Genomic DNA, 18,152 nt, shown 5'->3' on the forward strand with positions numbered 1-18,152 from the left:
GCTAGCTATTTTCAGAGAATGGCTGACAACCCTTACATTAAAATAAGTACAGCTTGTTTATACAAAATGGCACCAAAACAAATTAATGGACACATATGTGGAACTGCCATGTGCCAAGTGAGCATTAAATATGTTCATTTCCTATTCACAGCACTACTGCATGGTTTTTTCATTTTCCATGTATAGAAGAACAAAGGGAAACTCTGGAGATCAGGGTTTTTTGTTTTTGTTTTGTTTTGTTTTTGTTTTTCAAGACAGGGTTTCTCTGTGGCTTTGGAGGCTATCCTGGAACTAGTTCTGTAGACCAGGCTGGTCTCGAACTCACAGAGATCCACCTGCCTCTGTCTCTCGAGTGCTGGGATTAAAGGTGTGCACCACCAACACCTAGCTGAGATCAGGTATGTTAGGGAGGGGTGGTACATACAAATATGAAGTGTCAAGGCCAGGATTCAAATTTAGTAGCCATATGGTTACAGTAGCAACGCAGGATTGTATAAATCATGGAATGATGATATAGGACTGCTGTGTAAGCATTCAGTTTGTTGCTCACTCATCCCCACTAAAGTGCCTGTATCTGACAAAGCACCTAGAAGCAAACAAACCAACTTCATACCTTAGTATAACTAAGTAGTAAGTACTTAATGCAGCACCTGCTACAGTCAAGGTAGCGAGGGTACTGGGCGACTACACATTCTTAAGTCCACTTCTGAAAGAAAGCAGAGCACAAGAATGTGTTCATAAAGAAAACAGAAACAGCCAAGTGGGAGCATGCATGCGTGCGTGTGCGCACGCGCACACACCCACCCAAAAGAGTTAGACAGGTAGCTCAGTGGGTCAAGTGCCTGTCTAAATGTCCTCTAGGTTCAGTGAGAAATCCAATCTCAATAAGGTAGAGTGACAAGACTATCAACATTGACCTCTGGCTTACACATGCACACACCACATACTTCACATACATGTGTACACACACAAGCTATGCACGGTAGAACAAGTTTATAATCCCAGCCATCAGAAGGTAAAGGCAAGAGGACTGTCCGGTTTTAGGTTAGCTTGGTCTATCATAGAGAGTTCTAGGCTTGCAAGAGTTACACAGCTACCCTGTTAAAAATAATAGATAAATAAAGCCAAAGGAGAAATATAAAAGACAAAATTAATCCTATCACATAAAGACCATAAAGTATGTAGATGCATCCTCGTTTTAAACTTATACAGGACTGAGTGTGGCTCAGCAGTAGAGCACATTCTTAACACACAGGAGCCTATTTCATCCCCATAAACAAGTAAAAAATACAAATAGCCCAGCAGTGCTGGCACATGCCTTAATTCCAGCACCCAGGAGGCAGAGGCAGCTGGGTCTTCGAGTCCAGCCTGGTCTACAGAGTGAACTCTAGGACAGCCAGGGCTACACAGGGAAAGAAACCCTGTCTTCAAAACTTTAAAAAAACATTTTTTTCCTAAGTACAAATAAAAGGAAGAAGACTCAACTTGGATAAGTTGCAGGTTTGTCTAACTACCTGGGCTGTTGGGTCCCGAAAGCTGAATTTCAAAATACAAAATAAAGGTCAAGTTCATGCCCAGCCATGTTCCCAGCTGCTACGCACTGCTAGTGCCCAGCCATGTTCCCAGCTGCTAGTGCACTCATAAACTTCAAGTGAAGATAATTTTTAATCCTACTTCTGAGAACTACTATTATCTTAGTATCTCAGCAAGGGATGCTGTGTGATTGCAGACACTCAGTAACAAAAGGCAGGTCTGTATCCTAAAGTTGCCTATAATACCAGTTTTCTGAAAGTTATAAAGCAGGTTTGACACTGTTTGGACAAATAAAGACAATCAGGAAATTGGAAACAAATTACCTTAGACAGGGAGATAAGTAATAAATATTGAAAGCCATTATCGTATTATTTCCATGGAAACACCAGAATACCTCTACATACTACTCAAATGACCAAAATGAGAACGAAATCAAAAGGCAGTACTCTGCTGACAAAACCATTGGCCCTCATATGCTGCAGAGGTGTGCAACACTGCAAACCCACAGAAGGTGCAGCATTGTGATGGTGAACATTCAGTGTCAACCTGACCAAATTTGGAAACACTTAGGAAACATACCTCTCAATGTCTGTGTTTTCAGATTAGTTTAGCTGAGGAGGTAAAAACCCATGGGTGGCAACCATCCCAGGGGCTATGGTCCCAAGCTGAATAAAACCATGGGAGGGGCAATGTTGACTTTGATTCCTGAGTGTGGACACAGGATTAACAGCAACCATTGCCTTCCCCAGCATGAGACTATACCTCCTCAAACCATAAGCCCAAACAAAGCCCTTTATCATCCCTAAATTGCTTTTGTCAGCTATGAGAAAACTAACACGAATGCCTACACTTAAAATTCCTATGCTGACCATCTCACTGGGTACATGAAAACCGAAAAAACTGAACAAAACTCAGTAACCTCAGCTGGGTTAGACTACTACTGATAAGTAAGTAATAGCATGGATACATCTCAAGATGCACTGGGCTAGTGAACAAAGCTAGGTGCAAATGGCACAACCAGAGGTTGAAATAACAGACCACTAGCTGGTTGCTAGGGTCAGGACGGGATACACACTACAGGGCCTGGAGATTTTGCAGTGACTCAACTGTTTGGTGTACCAGTGGTGATGGTGACTATGACTAATTTTCTCAAAGCTTAAAGCACTTTACAACCAAAAAGTAAAGTTCACCAAGTGAAAATAAGTTTGTCACAGGAAAGTAGCAAAATCCAAACTCTGGAATCTTATCCCAGGAATTCTATACCCCTAACCTGACATTGCACTTACTTGTTGCATGTGCCTTTTCAGTTCCAAGACCTCATCCAGGTTACCCTATTACAGTGCCATGTCTCCCTAGCTCCCTTGACCTATGAGTTTCTCAGACTACCTTGTCTTTCATGAACTTGACAGTTCTGGGAGCCCTGGGCAGCAGGATACCCCTCAATCTGAAATTGAAATCCATTTTATTTTTTCACAGTGAAGCTACAAATGTGGGTTTCTGGCAGAAGATCACAGATGTTAATGTACCATTCATGTCATAGTGTGACTATGGTACATCCTCTTTGTGGACAGAGTGGACAATGCCCCTAACAGGCTCAAGAATTTGAACTTATGGTCCCCAATTGTTGGCACATCACTTCATCCTCTCTACTCCAGGTAGTATTTGAAGTTGAGGATATGATCTCTCAGTTTCCTGCTCCAGCCATTTGACACCATGACTTCTACACCATTACAATTCTCCCTTTGGAAATGTGAACCAAAGTAAACTTTTTCTCCTGTAAGTTACATTGGTTATGGTGTTTGTCACAGCAATAAACCCAATCCTATTAGCATGATTTACTGATAATAGTACATACTGTATGAAGTCCTGCGCTTGACATCAACACCACATAGAAAACATGATGGCAGACAGCTGTAATCCCAGCACTGAGAGGTAGAGTCAGGAAGGTCCGGGGGAGGCTCACTGGCTAGCCAGTCTAGCCAAATTAGCAAGCTCAAGTTCAGTGGGAAACTCTACTTCAAAAACTAAGGTGGGAGAGCAACAGAACATGACATTTGACCTCAATCACTGGCCTTCCTAAACATGCACATGTGCACATACATACACAAGCATGTATGTATACATGGCATACACACACAAAGAAAAACTTTTATTCAATCCATCAGTACAAAATTAACATCCCATTTTATAGCTGCAGAGAGGAATAGACAAAGAATAAAAGGGTGTACTACAATAAAGGCTATAAAGCTATACACCTCAGAACATCTGACCACTGCTAACACTTCCGTGCTGGAACAAACTGCTCAGTGGTCAGGTAAGCTCTAAAGCTTAGGCAGGCAAGTGTTTAATTAGATATAAGCCTATACCTTGCTCATCATCTTGTTAATCTTCCAGTACTTGTTCTTTCCAGATGTTGGAGAGGTAAGGTGAGTACATTAGGCAAACAGATTATCTGTTTCTCTGTTCATTTTACTAGGTCCATTTAAAGCACAAACCTGATTCTTGATCTGCTTGTTACACGTGTATATTCCAATTACAAGGCACGATTCATTTTCACCGGCCCCACACAACTATTTAGATATAATTAACCCACACGTTTTCAGAAACACTCCTTTCTCCCTCACTCAGAATGGAGTGAAGTTAACATTTGTGAGATTTTTTTTTGTCCTGTCTACTCCCTAACACTAGAAGGGGAGGACAATGTATTCATAAAATAGTACTTCAGCTTAAAGGGAAGGCTAACTTTGGGTTCTTTCCTTCAAGAATTTTAGGAGGCTCTTTTTTGACTGTTGTCCTCTAGAGGGAGCTCAAAGTCCTCGATATTTTTCCCAAGGTAGGCCACTAAACCCATAGACCTGGTTTGTTGGAGCAATGTCTCTTACGCCTTGCAGAGCAAATTAAACATAATCCTGTCTTTTGGAAAAACTCTTCCCTTCAAAAATAAAAAGACTCGGCAGCTTACTCACAGACCCCCGTGAAACAGGCCCCAAACATTTCTTTTTTTCCTCTTTCTTTTCCCTGCTTGGCACTGACTAGAACATTCCTCTTGTACTCAAGAGGCTGAGGGAAGACCTGTAGTAAGCATCTGGAGACAAGTGCCTCCTCCACTGTGTTCCCACTGTCTTCATGTCAGGGCATGGACAGAATGAGATGGGCATGCTTTTTTTCCGAAGACTAAGCTGCTTGTGTCTTCCTAGGTCATACTGAGAAAACCACTCAAGAACTGGGATATCTTCATCTATGAGGCCTTCTCAGGGCCACACTCATATGGAACAGGCATAGTAAATGCCCCAAAAATCAGACTGTCTAATTTCTACTTTGCCATTATCTGTATGACCTAGAGGAGATAGCTTAGCCTCTTTAACCCCAGCACTCAGAAGACAAAGGCAGGCAGGTAGACATGAGTTTCAGGCCAGCTTGCTCTACCTAGGTTACAGTGAGCCCTTTTATAAAATAGTAAAATAAAACAAAATATTAACTGTTTCTAGGGTGTTATGGTCAATAAAGCATGGCCTCTGTTTTCCAAATGGTCTACATTAACTCACTAAAGCCTGAGCCCCTAAAGCCCAAGCAAGGGCTGCTGAGTGAGATCCAGTCCCAAATCACCAGTAATATCAATGATGGTAGTACCAACAGTTCTTCTGGTTCTAAGCAAACAAACCATACTCCAAATCTGGCTATCTTAGCCACCAGCCTAGATGTTTCCACTTTCACTTTTGAGATAGGGTCTTGGTGTACAGTCCTGGCTGTCCTGGAACTTACTAAACAGACCAGACTGGCACTGAACACAAAAAATCCAACTGCCTCTGCCAGGATTAAAGCCATGTGCCACCACACCTGGTAGGTTTTACATGTTTAAATGCTTGAAAATCCAAATAACATTTCATGACTCTAAAACACACAGACATTTCATATCTACAAAGGTTTAAAATTTGAAATGTAAAATGAGTTCTCATCTGAGAGGTAACAAGCAGCCCTCCTCTTCCTAGCTTTCGGTGTGAGACATAGAGCCGAGCAAACTCAGCAGCAAACAAGATGCCGGTGGCCATGGGTCCCTACAGGCAGTTCCAGCCCAGCTGCTTCGACCTCATGAGGATGGGCTTTGTCATGAGTTGCACCATGGGCATGGCGGCTGGGGAGCTGTTTGGCACCTTCTCCTGTCTCAGGATCAGAATGCAGGGCTGGGAGCTGATGAGCAGTATCAGGAAAACCATGATGCAGAGAGTGGCGACACTTTTGGTACATTCACGGCCATCAGAATAGGCATAGGATGCTTATCAGGGCAGTGACTGCTGGCTACATCTTTACTTTCCCATCCATTTGACCCTTGCACAATAATAAGTTTTTTCTTCTCAAAAAAAATTATTTTAAGGCTGGAAAGATGGCTATGAGGACTGTGCATAACTCCAGTTCCAAGGGATCCAACACTCCTGTTCTCCACAGGCACCTGAAAGCATGTAGTGCACACACATATACACATGAAATATTCTTCTCAATGGGCAGCAGTGCCACATGCCTTTAATCCCCAACACTCCAGAGGAAGAGACAGGTGCATCTCTGAGCTGGCGGCCAGCCTATCTATAGAGTGAGTTCCAGAACAGCAAGGGCTGGGGGGGGAGGTATGAAATTATTTTCAAGGTCCTTTTTCAAATCAGAATTGATTTCTATTGATGTCAATATAGACGCTTTACAAACTATGGATTGTCATATCCACACTGTAAGAATCAGAGCATATGCACTGCTCATTTGTCTTGATGGTCACTCGTAATGCAAATGTTTTCTCATAGGTTACAAGCAGACAAGACATTTAGATGAAAAGACTAAAGAGATTTCTAGATACGTTATAAAAATTTTACAGACTTTATTCTAATGCCCAAAGATAGCACATTGAATTTTAACTACAAACAATCCAGTCAGCTATGTGCCCTGGACTACTCAAGCTGCAGCACAGAAGACTGGGAAGGAGGAAGAAGGTGAGCAGATAGGAAAACTGGAGGCCAAACAAGAGATGCTTCAGAAACCCTAGTGAGCAATCCTGGAGTCAGAGCAGTACTGGTGCTGTTGTAAGCCACATGCAGTGTACTAGCATCTAATACTTACCACAAACATGTAAACTTGTTTACATTAATAAATACACAGGCTAACAGATGAAAAAACTAAAGCCAAAAGGCCAGGAGGGCAGAGATGAACAAATCTTCAAACGCATACATAAAGATCAAGAAAATGTCCAGGTCCTCCTTCAGGATCAATGGACCTCATCACTAATAGGCAGGTATGTATCTCACAAGCTCCATTTAACAGCATCTAAAGGGGCAGAGAAAACTTTAAAGGAAAAAAAAATTCACTGGATAACTAATTCAGAAGACTATACTACTGATTACCTCAAAAAACCCTTAACTAGAAGGAACACCACACGTACTTTTACAGAAAAGCAATGTAAGAATAACATGGTGGCATGTTATTCCCAACACTCAGAGGTAGAGGCAGGGGACCAGGAGTTTAATCTCCTAGGAAGGATGTTCTAGGCTAGCTTAAGACACTTCAGAGCCAAACAAAAGGGAAAAAAACGATTTCATTCAGGGAATTCTTTCTGCTTTTTAGAATCTTTTAGTGTTTTTTCTTAATGATTTATTTATTTTTATTTTATATGCACTGGTGTTTTGTCTGCATGTCTGTGTGAGGGTGTCAGATCCCCTGGAACAGGAATGATAGATAGTTGAGTTGCCCTGTGGGTGCTCGGAATTGAACCCAGGTCCTCTGAAAGAGTGCTACTGCTCTTAAAAACTGAGCCATCTCTCCAGCCCCTGCTTGTATCTTTTTAAAAATCTCTTTTCTTCTCAATTTTGGTAGATAAAACATCAGGCAGTCATTTTTTGACCTGATCTGCAGCCACATTTAAAATTCAAGTCCTCATTTCCATTACACTTCTAAAGGGAAGTTATGATTTCAAGAGGTGGTAACTGTGAATGTGTTCTCACTAAGCAAATGATGAGAAGGGTCAGAGCTAGCTGGCAGCCAGAGAAGAATGCATTCTGAAGGCAGCACTGCCAGAAACAGGGTGGGTGGATGGACGGACCAAAGGACAGTGCCAACGTTGTAACAACATACCCAGCAGGAGAAAAGAGCTGTGGTCCATTGTATATCTTTGACTGAATATTCAAGCAGAATGTCATGTAGGCAGCTAGACTGATTTGGCAGCAAATTTTCAGAAGGCTAGTCATGTAACATTTCAAGGTGACTTCCTTGTGGTTAGGCAAAGAAAACCAGTGTTATGGGCTGAGAGCCTTGAGGATCTCCTATCCTGGGCAGCTAAGCAGGAACCACGTAAGAAAGATGATAGGACTGGGCCTGCAGGTGAGGTGGGCTGTTTTCCCAGAAGCCTGGAAGACAGTGTTTTTGAAAAGCAATAGTGATGGACTGCATTTAAAAGAACTTAAAAAGATATGCACAATGAGGGCTGTAAATTAACTTTAGGTTTGGTACTATATTCAAAATAAAAACTGTTATTTTCTGTGACTTTATTTTTTGGTTGTCAGGTGAGAGGATGGTCCAGAGGTAAAATTATGTAGGTGTCAGCCACAGACTCACTCGCATGGCTGCTGTCAGGCAGTTTTCCTGGATGCTGGCCCAAGATACCAGTTTTTTACCAGATGGATTCCAGAAAAGTTCACAATAATGGTAGCTGGTTTCCCTCACAGAAAATGAAAGAGAGCAGCCCAAACCTCTTTGGTAGCCTCATCTCTACGTGTATGTCATCACTTCTGCCATGCTTGTAGCAGCCAGTTGCTAGGTCTTTCATATTTAAAGAGAGGGGCTTACACAAGACCGGAATACCAGAAGGCAGTATCCATAGGAGCAATCATGGGGGCTGCCCACTATAGTTCCTTGGTCATCATAGAAAAACAGTAAGAACTGCCTGCCCAGGTGGTAATGCTACAAGCCAAAAGAGAAGTCTAGAACAGTTTCAACTGAGCTTCAAGGTTAAGATTCTTGCCAGCCTTAGCTGTCTTTCTGAAGCACCCCGTGTGTGTGTGTGTGTGTGTGTGTGTGTGTGTGTGTGTGTGTGTGTGTGTGTGTGTGTGTGTGTGTGTGTGAGAGAGAGAGAGACAGAGAGAGAGAGAGACAGAGAGATAGAGACAGAGACAGAGAGGCTTATGCATGCATTGCTGTTGTATGCAGTACAGAGAGACAGAGACAGAGACAGAGACACTTAGGTATGCATTGCTGTTGTATGCAGTACTGAAGACCTACCACAGGGCCTTGCAGGATCTATATGAGGCAGGCACTCTACCCTTTACTTTTAGCCTCAGATCTCAATCTATTTGGTTTTTAATCCCTGGTTCAAAATATGAAATACCTAATTAACCTAACCACCTGCCTTATAGGCCAATAGTCATTTCTACTCAAGCCACTTAGCACAGGTCCCTTCTTTTTTTTTTTTTTTTTTAACTCTCCAGGGGGCTCTCAATTCCATAAACAAACACTAAGGCAGTCAGCAATGTTATCTCTGTGGCACTGGTTTATATCTGCTTGTTTATATGTTTCCTGCCAAGTGCTTCTCACAGCTTAGTTAGGACACTCTTCCAGGGTTTCCAAGGATACTGAACTCTCCCCATTATGCTCATTGGACATTTCACTGTGTTTGCCTATTTGTTTTAACACATGAGTTTAGATCACCATTAGCCACCATAAGTCAACACAGCTATTTGCTTAAATAAGGTTGTTTGCACATTCTTTCAAAGCCTCTGTTTTGATTGTTTTTTAAAAAAAAGTGATAGGAAATATATATTGGTTTTCCTACCTGGCTAGTCTAATTTTACTGCTGAACAAAACAATAACATTTTCACCTACATCAATAATCCCCAGGAAATTCTCTTCTATGGTTAATTTTAACAAATACTGTTTAACTCTGAAAAAACTTCAGTGTCAAACTCAATTTAAAACATTAGTTTAGGCCAGGTGTGGTAGCACAAGGGTATAACCCTACTACTCAACAGTCTAAGGCAGGAGAATTTCAAATCACAGGTAGCCTAGGCTGCATAAGAGAAACTAAGTAGCCTACAAAACTACAAAAATGCCACAAAGCAATTTAAACTTTGTTTATTTCTGAGACAGTGTTTTATAATGTAGCATTGGCTGGCCTGGTACTCATTATCTCATATAACCAACAATAGCCTTGAACTTTGCAGCAATCCTACTGTCTGGGCCTCTTGAGTGCTGAGTTTTATTGTTTTTTGTTTGTTTGTTTGTTTTTGGTTTTTTGAGACAGGGTTTCTCTGTGTAGCTTTGGAACCTATCCTGTTATTGTTGTTTTTTTAATTAAAAAAAAAAAAAAACGAGCCAGGGCTACACAGTGAAAGCCTGCCTCAAAAAAAGAATAATGATGGGTATGAGTGTTTTGCCTGTTTGTATGTCTGTACACCTCTGGCTCACATTTCCCTCTGAGGCCAGAAGAGGGCATCAGATCCCTGGGACTGGAGTTACAATGGGAACTGATGCTGGTCCACTGTTCTTAACCTCTGAGCCATCATTCTTACTGAGTTTTGTAATTCACAGGTCCACAATATAAAAGGAACTAGAGACATAACTGCTCAGCAGAGTGCATAAATCATCCATGGCTGAACATAAGTACCTTCAATGATATGCTCAATGATAGGCATACCTAGTGCTATATAATGTGTAAATACTTAATCGGAGACAAATATGTAACCAACAGTATTCTAGTTCACAAAACAAAATAGTTGAAGATGGAGTTTCTGTTCTGCCTGGTACCACAGCCGTTTAGTCCCATTAAACACACTAAGGCTTATATTAATTACCAACTGTTTGGCCGACGGCTCAGGCTTCTTATTGGCTAGCTCTTGATTAATTATTAACCAATTTCTATTAAACTATGTACTGCCACAAGGCTGTGGCTTACCTGTAAGGCTCTGGCATGTTACTCCTTCGGTGGCTACATGGTGTTTCCCTTGCAAGACTCTCTGTCTTCCTCTTCCCAGCATCCTCCTAGTCTGGTAGCCCTGCCTATACTTCCTGCCTGGCTTCTGGCCAATCAGCATTTAATTAAACCAGTAAGAGAAACATATATTCACAGCATACAGAAGGACATCCCCCATTAGTTAGCTAGGGTTTAATAAATCAAAAGCTTCCCTCTACCTCAGGCCTCAATATCCTAAAGACAACTTAGATACACATTCTAACATCTGAGAATAGAGATTAAGAAGGGAAGGTGAGGCAAGGTATGGTGGCATACACCCCTGATCCTGGCATTCCAGAGGCAGAGGTAGGTGGATCCCTCTGAGTTCAAGGCTGGCCTGATCTACAGATCGAGTTCTAGGACAGCCAGAGCCACAGTGAGACCCTGTTTCAAATAAAAGGAAGGCGTTCAGGGCGTGGGGTCCACAGAAAGTCAGAACCAATCTAGTGGCAACTCACTCTGTAGACCAGGCTGGCCTCAAACTCACAGAGATCCTCCTGCCTCTGCCTCCCAAGTGCTGGGACTAAAGGAGTGTGCCACCACCACCCAGAGTCCCAGGTTCTTAAAAAGGGAATTTCAAATATTTTAACACCCCACTTAAGCAGCAACAGTGCTGTTCCATGAAATTACACAAAAAAACTGGCATGTTCCTACAGACGGACAATGAGCAACTGGAAAAAGAAATTAAAACAACTCCATTGACAAAAGCACAAAAAGAATGTAAATATTTGGGAAAGAGCTTATGTAAGGAAACACACAACTTCAACACTGGCAGCTCTGAAGTGCATTAAAAAAAAAAAAAAAAGAAGAAGAAGACAGCCAGGCATAGGAGCACCTCTTTAATCCCAGCACTGGGGAGGCAGAGGCAGGCAGATATCCACAAGGCCAGCCTGGTCTACATCGTAAGTTCCAGGACAGGCAGAACCAAACAGTAAAACCTGTCTCAAAAGCAAGCAAATAAACCCAAACAGACCTCATATGCATTTTCCTATAAGATTGTTACCTCACATAAAAAATCCCCAAAGTAAATGCAGGCTACTTCACTGGCTTCACCTTTCAGAGATCCAGATTCTGTTTACATTCTAACAAGAGAAGCACAGGGCTGCCTAGGTACTTCTAGGGGAGAAAGACACAAAGGACTGCTATTTTAAATTCTGTAGTAAACAGCACTTCAACTTCTTGGGAGAGCAGGAAGACGGGCAGAGAATAATCAATTCCTATGTCACTGTGCTGGTTGTGTCAACTTGACACAAATCTAGAGACCTGGGGAAAGGGACCATAACTGTTGTTGTCTACAAAGTTCACTTGACAACCACACGCAACAAAAATATCAGTCTGTGGTGGGGCCCCATTCACAGCTAATGCACCCTGAGGGCTACAGATTGGACATGCCTGGCTAGCTTACAGTTTAGTGCAGTACACAGCCAGGCTTAGCTTGTTAACCTTTCCCTGGGTGCTGGAAGACACTGCTTTGTCTGCCTACTGCTGCTGCAATGCCTTTGAGGAGCTGGGCATCTTGGTGCTTACTACTCTGTTGCTGGCTTCTCCCTTTCTAAGGGGTATGCCTTAGCTATTTTGTGTCATTTATTGACATGATGGTACCTGTTGGACCTTCTCAACTTGTAAGGTAATCTTCTGTTTTCTCCTTTCTCTCACATTATCTGTTCTTTCTGGGGACCCTCTGACATGGTTGTTGTAACTCTGTACTGATCCAATCCCAACTCTCCCACCTCCCCTTTTACTGTTCTACATTTTGGAAGAGAATCCTTACAACTTTTAGTCAGGACTATTAATTCCTTTGGTGTTTGGTTCCTGCTTCTGATAGAATTTAAAGCATTCACACTACTAATTCAAACAAAAATCTTTTTACTTGTCAAACAATCAGGAATCTGCTGTGGAGATTTGTAGTTGTAGTATTTGTGGGTAGAATAATCTGATGTCTGAGTGTGCATGAACTATTATCATAGTCTGTAAGTGCAAGAAGACTGCTCTGAGTTTAAAATGTTAAAAGTTGCTACCTTATTTTATTCCATAAAATACCATGAGTGATCGTGGAATAAGAGCTGTTATGACACATACTTCACAAATTCGAAAACAGCAGAAGCAAACACTTTAGAAGTCTGAGAAGGACAATCAAGGAAGGATAGGTCAAAACCAGAAAAACTGTTAATTTCAGCTATGTACAAGAAAATCATCTAAAACTGAATTCAAAATTGGATGCTCGGAGAGAAACTGACCAGACATAGAAAAGGTTCCAACTAACAAAGCAACAGAAAATCAAGATGTAAATAAAGGAATGGGAATGGAAGCCAGATATTATGGCTTACATCTGTAATTCCAGGACTTCCTTCCAGGAGGAAGGAAGACTGACAAAAGATCCAGGATAACCTGGGCTAATTAGTGAGTTCCAGGCTACACTGAGCTACAGGGATAATCTTTTTTTTTCCCCCCAACTCTAGTTGTCCCAGAACTCTTTGTATACCAGGCTGGCCTTGAACTCAGAGATCTGTCTGCCTCTGCATCTGCCTCCCAAATGCTGGTAATAAAGGCATGTGCAACTACCACCACCTGGCTGGTAAACGGTCTTAACTAAAATAAACAATGTCTAGTCATAAAAGCAACCATAACTGAACTCAGTGAGCCACAAAAAAACAAACAAAGACATGAAAAATAAAAGGCCAGACTCCCTGGGAAGGGTTTAACAGAATGGGAGGAATAAATGACAAAAATACTTCATATGTTTGCATGAAACTGTGAAAGAATAATTAAGATCAAAGAGTAAGACTTTGTTTCTTAAATTCATTCTCACAACTCTGGAAGACAATCTAGCATATGCAAACTTGACTAAAAACAGCAAGATCCAGCCTCAACTAAACGAGTTTAGTCTAGAAATAGATGTGCACTCTGATGCTCTCTGCTCTTCTAAGGCCAGTACAAAGCTCCCATCCCAAGTTTGTTTATGTTACTATTTTGTCCACTGTGTTTGACATCTAGCACATCTAGCTCCCTGGCAATGTTTATTTGTGGAACAATTTTCACACAATGAACCCACTCAGAAACAAAGTAAAGAATTGTTATTTCCGTACTTGAACCTCCTTCCCCCTGAAAAAAAAACTCTGACTTGTCTATCACAATGCAGTCTCCCTGGCAGCAAGCAACAGCATTGGAGATCCTGCAATGTTAGAATTGTACAATCCTTGACCCAGATGAGGAATCAAGGCTGAATCACCCACATAAAGCTAAAGACTCTAGAAAAATCAACATGCTCTAAATTTAAAAAAGAAAAGAAAAAAGAAAAATTGCTCACTGGCAATACAATTTGTTTTCCACTCTCCTCAAACACCTGTAGAATTGCCTAAGGACACTTAATATATTCATCAGCCTAGGCAAGTTCTAGGAAAGACCTGAGATATGTACAGCACACTTTTAAAAGAAAAGAGACTATCTGCCATTTACAATATTACCTTGAGTAGCAAGCAAAGTTACAGGCAAGGCTTTTTAAAGTTGAATCAAGTAGTGGCAATACAACGCCTTCAGACACTCCAACTTCTGCTAGGCAAAACTGACCCTAGCCTGTTCTAAGTGGGTGCCACCCTTCACCAGATTCTGTTACTCCTATAGAAGGTATGGAGTATACATTACAGGAAAGAACAAAATACTGGTGGAGATTGAGAAAACAAGAAACAGGAGAGAAAAAAAAAAAGATGACCACACTTCAACTTTTGTTACTAAACAATATAAATTACTCAGTCAAAGCGCCACTCTACTGCCTAACCTCAACTGTGGGAAAACCAACATTCTTGGTCTGGCTTTCCCAATCTCCTAATCCACCCAAAGCAAGCAAAATTCATTCAAGCATTTCCTGAATGCCCCATGAGTTCCAAACAGCCAAACAACTAACTGATCTTGATTTGAGGACTAGAAAAGGTTAAGATTCTTCTATCATGAGGCTGAAAAGACTCAGCAGACTCTTCCAGGAGATCAGGGTTCAAGTCCTAACACCCACGTAGTGGTTCACAACCATCTCTGTAACTCCACTTCCAGGGAACCTGATGCCCCCTCTTTTAGCACATGGTGTAAACAAACATGCAAGCAAAGTACTTATAAAATAAAAAACAAAACCTTAAAAAAACAAACACCAAAACACTAGAAGATTGTTCTGTTTGATGGCAGTGTGTTAACGTTGCTGATGGAACTACAACTGAACTTTCTGAATGCATTTAATTTTTTGACTAGCAAGGCAAGAGTTTGTTCCCTACCACTCAAGTCTTCCTTTCTAACTATCAAAAAAAAAAAGAGATTTAAAAAAAAATTCACTTCACTTAGAAACCTATTTCCAGTTGGAGCAGAGGTAGCACACACCTTTAATCCTAGCATTTGGGAGACAGAAAACAGGCAGATCTCTGAGTCTGAGGCCAGCCTGGTCTACAAAGCAAGTTCCAGGACATCCAAGACTGTTACACAGGGAAACCCTGTCTAGAAAAACCACCAAAACAAAAACAAGAAAAGAAAGAAAAGAAACCTATTCCCATACAACAGAGGTACACAATTTTCTCAGTTAGAAGGGATGACTCAAGGGGAATAAAAGTACACCTTATATATGAATGAGAAAATGCAGATAGTGCCAAAAGAAAGGAACAGAGAACACAAAAATACTCCACAAAAGCTGTTTCTATATGGTTAATATCATGACACATTGTCAGAAGATGGACACCCTCAGTCACTGACAGAAGAAAACCAACACCCCATCTTCCTAAAGCAATTTGTGATGACACATCAGAAGTCATGAAAACAATGTTTTGACCCAGCACCCTTAATTCTTCATGTCTGAAAGTGTGAAGATTCCCAAAGCATGCTTGTCCAGCACAGTACTTTAGTATCAGAACCCAGTCTGGATGCAGCTCAGCTGGTGGAGTGCTGGCTTTGCTTGAAGTTCAACCTAGAACCATATGAACCAGGCATGTTGTGGCACATGCCTCTAATTCTCAGCACTTGGGAGGATGAAGGCAAATCAGAAATTCAGGGTTTATCTGTGGGGTCAACCTGAACTACATAAAACCTTATCTCAAAAAAAAAAAAATTGTTTCCAATTAAAATAAAAAGTCTTACCCTAAATGTCTAAATTAAATGTACTAGCTAGACATACAAATACCACTTACCACTTCAAACATAACTGAAAAAAAATAAATAAACATAGGACAAAGCATACATTTTACAAAATATATTTCAAAGACCTAGACCTAAGTGTTAACAGATACTCGTAAATCTAGTGAGAGTACATTTCTGGTTTCCTCAAACTATAAAATGAAGGTATCAAGTTATCCTCAGAGTTGGCTGAGTGGATTATAGAATGCTCTAGGGAGGCAGGCTAAAGTCAGTTATTTCCTCAACACTTAGCAGACATTTCATACTTATGAGATCTTGTTTATTTAGTGTACATCTGGGGCACTTGTGTACCACAGATGAGTGGAGGTCAGAGAACCACCTTCTAGAGTCTGTTCTCAGACAGCAGTGCTGGCGCACACCTTTAGTGCCAGGATTGCTACACAGAGAAACTGTGTGCGTGTGTTTTGAGGGGAGGTCTGTTCTCTCCCTCTACCAGGGATTGAACTTAGGTCTTCAGGGTTGGTGGTAAGAGCCCCCCCCCCTTTAAGAGCCTTTACTAACCAACCTACTTCACTAGTCCTATTTCATTCTTATAGGAGAACATGGCCCACAGACATCAACTAAGCAGGGCTCACAGAGACTAAATCAACAAGTACAGATCCTGTATGGGTCTGAGCTAGGTGCTCTGTATATATGTTATACTTGTATAGCTAGGTGTTCTTATGGGGCTCTAACAGTGGGAGTGCCTCTCTTTTGCCTGCTCTTGGAACCCCTTTTCTCCTACTGGGTAGCCTTGCCCAGCCTTAATGTACAGGTATATGCCTAGTATTACTGTAACTTGTTATGCCATGTCCAGTTGATAATCTCTAGGATGCTTGCTCTGTTCTGAAAGGAACTAGAGAAGTAGATTGGGAGGCTAGATGGGGGCTGAGAGGAGTGGAAGGAAGGGAATGTTCAATCAGGATATAATAAATATGAGGGAAGAACAAATTAAAAATAAATAAATCAGGAAATTGTTTTTCTTCTTAGGGAAAGGGACACATGCCCACATTTCCAGTACTCTCCAAGATGGGCAAAGAGGATCCTGAGGCCACCAACCTGTGCTCAAAATGACATCCAAGAAGGAAGAAAGGGGATTGCTTTACTTTGGGTTCATTTTGGGGGTGCCAGGTCTCAAACCAGATGAGATCGTCCTGCCTCTGCCTCTACTTTCCAAGATGCTGCCTCAAAAATAAAACACAAAAGAAAAAACTTGTTTTTCAAGAAATCTGTTTTCTGTGATGTTTATGCATGTTTTGTACATGTATGCCACATGTATGCTACTGCACAAGGAAGTCAAGTAAGAGCATCAAATCCCCTGAAATTTGAATCACAGATGGCTGTGTGCCACCATGTGGGTACTGAGAACTGAACCCTAGTCCTCTGCAAGAGCAAATGTTATTAACTCCTGTGCCATCTCTCTAGCCTCCCTCAGCCAAAAATAAATAAATAAATAAAAATAAAGAATCTTAGTATTAACAAATTACTGTGTGGCATGAGTTTAATGTAGCTTTATATTCAGCCACCCAAAAAGTATATATATTTCAGCATTTTAAATAATGTTTTAGAAACTGACCAAACAGGGGCTGAATTAATGGTTCCATCATTAAAAGGACTTAACTCTTCCTAGAGAGGTTTCAAGCACCCATTCACAACTGTCCATAGCTCCAATTTCAGGCATCTGATAACCTCTTCTGACCTCCAAAGGCAACAAACAATGCATATACTTGCTGTGCAGTAAGTATAACAATAAATATTCTTAAAGCCTTAATTTAGAATGACAATCAAGTTTAATGATACACTTATGAATGAAGATGATGATTTGGGCATGGTAGTCCATGCCTGTAATGCCAGAATTAAGGCATATAAAAACAAAAGGATCATGAATTGGAGGCCAGCCTGATATATGCAACTTTAGTGCTGGAGAATGAAGCTGGTGTTTTCATGCTTGTTAGGCATGTGAGTTTAAGTCTAGGCCCATGACAATGTTAAGTGTGTAGTGCAACAGTAAACTCCAAATTCAGTGAGAGACCTGTCCCAAAAGGGGGGGAAACTGGCTGTGTTTTGAACACCTTTAAGCCCATCTCTTGGAAGGTGATGAGAGGCAGGCAGGTATCATGCTTTGCAGACCAATCTGAATGAGTTCCAAACCACCCAGGATTATACTATGAGACCTGTCTCTAAATAAGGAAATAAATAAATAAATGATAAAAATAGTAAGGTGGAAAGTGACTAAGAAAAAAACAAACCATAAACCTGGACTCTCCATGCACACAGGCACAGGTTCCTGCACACACACACACACATACTACACACATTCCACCACAGGAGACTAGGCAAACCTGGGCAAATGTTATGGACAGCAGTTTCCTTTAGTATTTGAGACCAAAAAAAGCTTTGCATTTTAAAGTATTTTTTCATGGTAACAAAAATGCCATGGAGAGACTCCAGGGCTGAGGATGTAATGTAACTCAGGTGGCAGTGTGCCTGACTAGCA

At 41.2% G+C, this 18,152-nt stretch overlaps 1 protein-coding gene and 1 pseudogene across 1 annotated transcript in view; one reads left to right on the forward strand and one right to left on the reverse strand.

Annotated features, from left to right (window-relative positions):
* Positions 1–18,152, reverse strand: part of Ppp2r2a (protein phosphatase 2 regulatory subunit Balpha) — a 60,020-nt gene that overhangs the window by 31,792 nt on the left and 10,076 nt on the right. The gene's annotated exons all lie outside the window — the stretch shown is intronic.
* Positions 5,569–5,822, forward strand: LOC118239632 (annotated as a pseudogene).

Source organism: Cricetulus griseus (assembly GCF_003668045.3).
Source record: "Cricetulus griseus strain 17A/GY chromosome 1 unlocalized genomic scaffold, alternate assembly CriGri-PICRH-1.0 chr1_1, whole genome shotgun sequence".
In the NCBI taxonomy this organism is placed as follows: Eukaryota; Metazoa; Chordata; class Mammalia; order Rodentia; family Cricetidae; genus Cricetulus; species Cricetulus griseus.